Source organism: Oncorhynchus kisutch, linkage group LG26 (assembly GCF_002021735.2).
Source record: "Oncorhynchus kisutch isolate 150728-3 linkage group LG26, Okis_V2, whole genome shotgun sequence".
Taxonomy (NCBI): Eukaryota; Metazoa; Chordata; class Actinopteri; order Salmoniformes; family Salmonidae; genus Oncorhynchus; species Oncorhynchus kisutch.
In genome coordinates, this window is record NC_034199.2 from 15854253 (window position 1) to 15860714 (window position 6462).

The following is a 6462-nucleotide window of genomic DNA, read 5'->3' on the forward strand; positions in this document are numbered from 1 at the left end:
GGTAGAGTACTGGGTGATAGCCGGATGGAACAGTGACTAAGGCTCAGGGCAGGGTACTGGGTGGAGGCTGGCTAGTGGTGACTGTTTGACCTGGAAATAGAGGAAATAGAGGCTGTATCTCAGTCTCTCGGTCCCAGCTTTAATGCACCTGTACTGTCTTCACCTTCTAGATGGTAGCGGGGTGAACAGGACGTGGCTCGGGTGGCTGAGGTCCTTGTTGATCTTCTTAGCCTTCCTGTGACACTGGGTGCTGTAGATGTCCTGTAGGGCAGGCAGTGTGCCTCCGGTGGCGCGTTGGGCTCACCGCACCACCCTCTGGAGAGCCCTGCGGTTGCGGACTGTGAATTTCCTATTCCAGACAGTGATCCAGCACCACAGGACGCTCTCACTGGTGCATCTGTAGAAGTCTGTGAGGGTCTTAGGGGCCAAGACAAAATTCTTCAGCCTCCTGAATGCTGTTGCGCCTTCCTCACTACGAGGTCTGTGTGATGGGACCATTTCAGGTTGTCAGTGATGTGCACGCCAGAGAACTCAAAGCTTTTGACCCTCTCCACTGCGGCCCCATCCATATGATTCCACATGCTCTCTCTGCTGTCTCCTGAAGTCCACAATCAGCTCCTTCATTGGCAGTTATGCTTCAGTTATACTTCTTAGAAATGCATTTTTCTTCATATAAACCCAAACAGTCTAATCTTGCTCAGGATGTGGTCGGTCTGTCTGTGTGGTAGAGTGTCTGGGTAGCTCTATAGCTGCCACCGCTGTGGCACAAAGTACCCAGAAATCCCTCGAACCCAATCTCCTCGCCCCCTCTGATCACATTGGAGTCTGTCTGATGTAACTCCTGACTGGAATAGAAACTGCCTGTCTGTCTGTCCGCCTGTGTGTCTGTCAGGCTGAGCGACTGTGCGTCTGCGTGTCTTAATCTTGTGTCCCGGTCTCTGGTTGTGCTGTGATGAGATGTCTGTGCAGTGGAACTTGTTCCACAGGACCACACAGCACAGCACTATCTCCCAGTCCCAGGAGCCATTTTGTAATCGTGTAGCCGGCGTCCGTTGTTAGGTTTGTTTACATGTACACTCCCATAGATCTGTCTCTGTGGCGAGGCAAGGGGGGTTTGTGTGTGTGTGTGTGTGTTTCTGTTTCTCTGTGGCAAGGAGGGTTTCCCTTGACAGAAAGACAGACACCTCTCCACACAGAGACATAACAAAAGCTTGGCTGCATGGGAAAAACCATTACAGATAATTAGCCTGCTGAGTGATGAAGGTGTTGAGTGATGCTGGCTACCAAAGAAATCAGACCACTGTCAATTACTGTAGATAAGTACCAATGGACTTAAATGTTGGAAGCAGTGTTATTCTTATTTGATGAGCTAGGTGGTGGGAAAAAACTAAAATAGCACTGGAATGAGCTTTAACATTTATAATTATTTGTCGAGCGATAATTTCCCCATTTCAAATGAATAACGTTATTGTGCTACTTTAATGCTAAATGAATTCAGCCCAATCTCTGGAAGATGAGGGGTTAATAAGTCACCAAAATAAGTGAGTCATCTGTATAAGTTGTCCGGTATGTCGTCACCAGCATCACACGAGTGTGTGTTTGCAGATCCTGTTAGGCCAACAGCACCCAGGTCAAAGGGCTGGAACGAGTTAGTAAAACAACAATAACCAACACAACTTCCAAGGAAAATTGAGACATTTTCCAGAACTGCAAGCAACAGAGATTATGGAGTGTGGTGCAGGGCTACAGGTAAGAATTGTATACCTGCATTCCAGATTATGCTGTCAATGACCCTCACAAGACTTCACATAGGACTATAGGTGCTGTCCTAGTCTTTACACCTCCAGCAACGTGCAAGAGGTACCGGTCCTTAAAGCAACCAGTGCTAAACAATCTTGGAGCATTAGGCCTCATTCTACATGCAACAGCACATCCTGTCTCTACACTCCATTCAGCCTCCCTCTTCTCTATCTCTCACAAACAGGGTCAGCCAGGCCAATTGGCCTTTTCCACTCCCACATTCCCTCCCTCAGGACATCCATTTGGGCACAGGGCGAGGAGGCCGAGGGGGCACCGCTGCTTTTAGCCTGTCTTGTTATGCTTTCCTGATTTCCCCTCTGTCTCTCTCTCTCTCCTTATTTTAACTTCCTGTTTTCTTTTGTGTCACTCAGCGCTCCGTTCCCATCACATACAGAGATATGCACATGCACGTATGCACGAGCGCACACACACACACACACACACAGACACACACACACAGTGACACACACACACATACAGTGACACACACACAGTCCCCCTACCTTACCCCATGCACGTCCTGGTGGTATTGTTTCCTCTTCCTCCTGAAGTGGCCTTTGTCCTCCTCTGGGCTGTATAAGAGCACAGGCTGTAAGTTGTTGTAACTAATCCCCCACTTCCACTCCCCTTGGTTTGGGTAAATATAGTGGAGTTTCAACTGGCCCAGCCTCTGTGTGCTTAACCCTGCTGGTCCCACCCCACTACGCCTTATGACTGGCCCAGAGAGTGTCCCTTACATTAGAGAGGGAGAGAGCTGTAATAGTGATGGCCTAGCTTTTGTGTGTGTATGCCTGCACGTGTGTGGGTGGTTTGTGTGTGTGTGAGAGAGAGACAGAAAGACAAAGAGATAGAGAGAGAGACAAAGAGATAGATAGATAGATAGATAGATAGATAGATAGATAGATAGATAGATAGATAGATAGATAGATAGATAGATAGATAGATAGATAGATAGATAGATAGATAGATAGATAGATAGATAGATAGATAGATAGATAGATAGATAGATAGATAGATAGATAGAGCGAATAGTTTTACTGAATCCAAACTGATAAACTGAATCAAAGCTGATAAAAAGTCAAAGCTATTCAATAATTCCAGAGTAGGTAGGTCACCCGTGATACAAGTCAGTATTTGACGTCCATCCATGTCTGAGGAAGTAGGCAGATTACGTGGAAACCGGTCACTAGGGGCAACAGTGAGCGATGTTACCTTCAAGTTGGTTTTGGTTTTTCTAGGGTGTAAGCATCTGCTTCTGATTCCAAAGGATGGAAGTTCGAATCCAGTGATGAAAATATGTAGATTGCATTCTGTCATTTGAATATAGCGCGGGGACGTGTGACACACTCGGAATTCCATGATGACAACTCTGTGATCAGAACACTGAAGCTGCGCAAACTGTCACCGTCTAGACACGGCCAATGGCGGTAGCGTTGGTAACAAGGCGACATTCAGTACCCGTGTGATCAGTGGAGGCTGCTGAGGGGAGGACGGCTCATAATAACGGGTGGAACAGATAATCCACGGAAACCGTGTGTTCGATGTCATTTGCTACCATTCCACCTGTTCCGCTCCAGCCATTACCACGAGCCCGTCCTCCCCAGTTAAGGAGCCACCAACCTCCTGTGAGTGTGATCTGTATGTCTACCAGCCTGGGATTACTATTATAACGACCATATCGATGGAGAGAGAAGTGGGTTCACCTCACAGGTATTCATGGGCGTGTTTGAGATATCAGCGTCCTTCTCTCCATGTCACGCATCACTGCGCTGTACACTTTGTCTCCTGACACACAGGGAGATTGACAGTCCATGTATACACACACGTGTGCAAGCATGCATAATTAACGCACAAACACACACACACATACAAACACATGCGCAAGCATGAAAATCACACAGATAAACACACTCAGACACATACAGACCGATCGCTTTGAAGAAACCTATAAACGTTTGGCCATCGCTGGGAGCAAGCGCATGATGCTCGGAGCCTGAGCACGTTGCTTAGACCCCTCCGCTACAGCAGTTTGCAATTCTCTAGCAAGCTGCGAGAATACTGAGAATATTGATGATACCTGATCGTTTAAAGCCTTCCCCAAACCGTACCCCTTAACCACTCAGTATTAATACCTAAACTTAACCCTTGGAGTTGTTTCTGGTTTAACCCTGGTTTAACAACATGGAATGAATGCGCCAAAAATAGACGGTCACCCATAATACATCGAATTTCGAAAGGGAACTATGAGATCTTTGGTTTTGATAGTGTAACTATCATCAGTGACTCGCAGCTTTACTCTCTCACCCACTAGTGCTGGTCTGTCATGACTTTGAAGAGTGTGTGCATTGACGCACGTGCGTGCACTTGTGTCTGCGAGTGAGTCTCCGTGTGTATCTGAGTACGTGTGTGTGTGAGTATGGCCTGTTAAGTGCTCTAACTGTCCCTGTGTGTCATCACACACTCAATAGGGGTCAGTGCTGAGGGGGTAGTGTTTCAGGAGCAGTGTTATGGGTCAGAGTGCAGAGAGGAGGGGAGAGGAGATGACAGAAACAGGTAGACGTCATCTTTCATCCGTTTAATTGTTTGTGGGATTGTGGGTGTATGCCTGTCTGAGTTTGTTTACTTGCTACCCTGTGTGTGACCGTGTGTGTCTGTGTGGTTTGCCTTGAGATAGCTGACCGACTGCAGTAGGGTATAGTTACTGTTGTTTGTTGTTGTTTGTTGTTGTTTGGGAATGTTTTCTCAGCCCTCTCCTCTGTTTATTTACCTAGTGGTCAGGAGCAGGCTATACGCCCCTGTCACTGTGGGAAACCCAGTAAGAGACTGGGAGAAGCGTGTGAACACACACACTGGTCGGGTCAACACACACACCCTTCGCGTGAACACACACAACCGTCTCGACACTACTGTCACCGTCCTTCACCATCTGTCACTCTGTCCCCAGAGTCCTCACCTGTCACACACAGGGAGGCACTGTTGGGGTCAGGGGGCGGGGTGGGCCACACTAGGGGGCGGGGGGCCGCGGGACCGTGGCAGGGGACAGACAACACCATTAGAGGGAAGAGAGAGAGGAGGGGAGAGGGAGGTAGGGAGGGGTAGAGAAAGAGGGAGGAAGCATTGAAGAGAATGAAGTCATAGGAGAGGACAGGGGGAAGAGGTTTAATAATAGGATATCTGTGCAAGAGGAGGGAGGGAGAAAGAGATGGAGGAAGGGTAGAGGTGGAAGTGGTAAGATAAGAGGATAGTAGTTAAACAGATTGTGAGACATGGCCAAGGACAATGCAAGGGAGAGAAACACATGGTTAAGAGGACGGAAAAGGCTCAAACTAGACCTCTCCTGAGGGACCATCGTAAAAAATCTTCCTTCCTCATCTGACGTCACTTGAGTATGTGTACCCGTGCCTTACCTCTCGCCCTATCACTCTATCACTCTTCACCTCTCCTTCCCCCTCTCTCCCCTTTCCTGCTCCACTCTCCTATCTTCCTTTTCCCTGCTGGGAGGTCGTGTTTTTCTAGATGTTTTAGTATGAATGGGAGGGATGAGGACCATAAAATCACCCCTTTTCTCCTCTAACCCCCTGGGTTTGTTCCCAGCTCTTTGAAAGAGGTCAAAGGGCATACCTAACCGATCCCAGACTATGGTAGACACCAGCAGCCAGGTTTGTGGACATTGTGGCTGAGCTAGTCATAATAGTTTATGGTGGAACCCTGAAACTACTGCTGCTCTGCAAACAACAGTATGAAAACAACTCACCAACCACACACAATCACTCGCAGACAGACACAGACATACTGAAAAGTTCACATATAGAATCTCACAGTATATTGACTAAAATATCAGAGCAGCTTACCGATCACTATATCTGTACACAGCCCATCTCTAAATAGCACACCCAACTACCTCATCCCCATACTGTTATTTTTCTGTTGTTGCTATTTTGCACGCCAGTATCTCTACTTGCACATCATCATCTGCACATCTATCACTCCAGTGTTAATGCTAAATGGTAATTGTTTTGCCACTATGGCCTATTTATTGCCTTACCTCCCTAATCTTAGTGCATTTGCACACACTGTACATATATTTTATTATTGTGTTATTGACTGTACGTTTGTTTATCCCATGTGTAACTCTGTTGTTGTTTTTGTTGCACTGCTTTGCTTTATCTTGGCCTCCCTGGTTAAATAAAGGTGAAATACAGTATGTCTGGTAAAACATCAATCACATCTATAAAGGTAACACTCCATGTTTTATGAACTCAACAACTCAGCTGGTGAAACCACAATCCCAGAAGTTCTCAGGATGGCATCAAACTGAGAGACATTCTCCAAAAGTCTAAAAATCACACCCAGAAAACACAGGGTGAAAAAAGGGCCAGACAGAAAAAAATAAACCTCAGCCATTCATCATCCATCTTGGAGGCATTGACCTTTTCTTTTCATAACTTCCCTCAATTGATCTGCCCTGTTGGCAGTGTAGTGTGGCATGTTGTCTCCTCTGTGCTGAGGTGGCGCCGTCGCCCACAAATCAAACATGGCCGCCAGTGGTTGGTGTTGTCAGGCTCAGTGGCGTTGAGCGGGTGCCAACGACGGAATTCCTTCGCCGGCGTTAGCATTCAGTCTGCATAGGTCACGACCAGCAGGCTTTTGTGTCCCACCGAC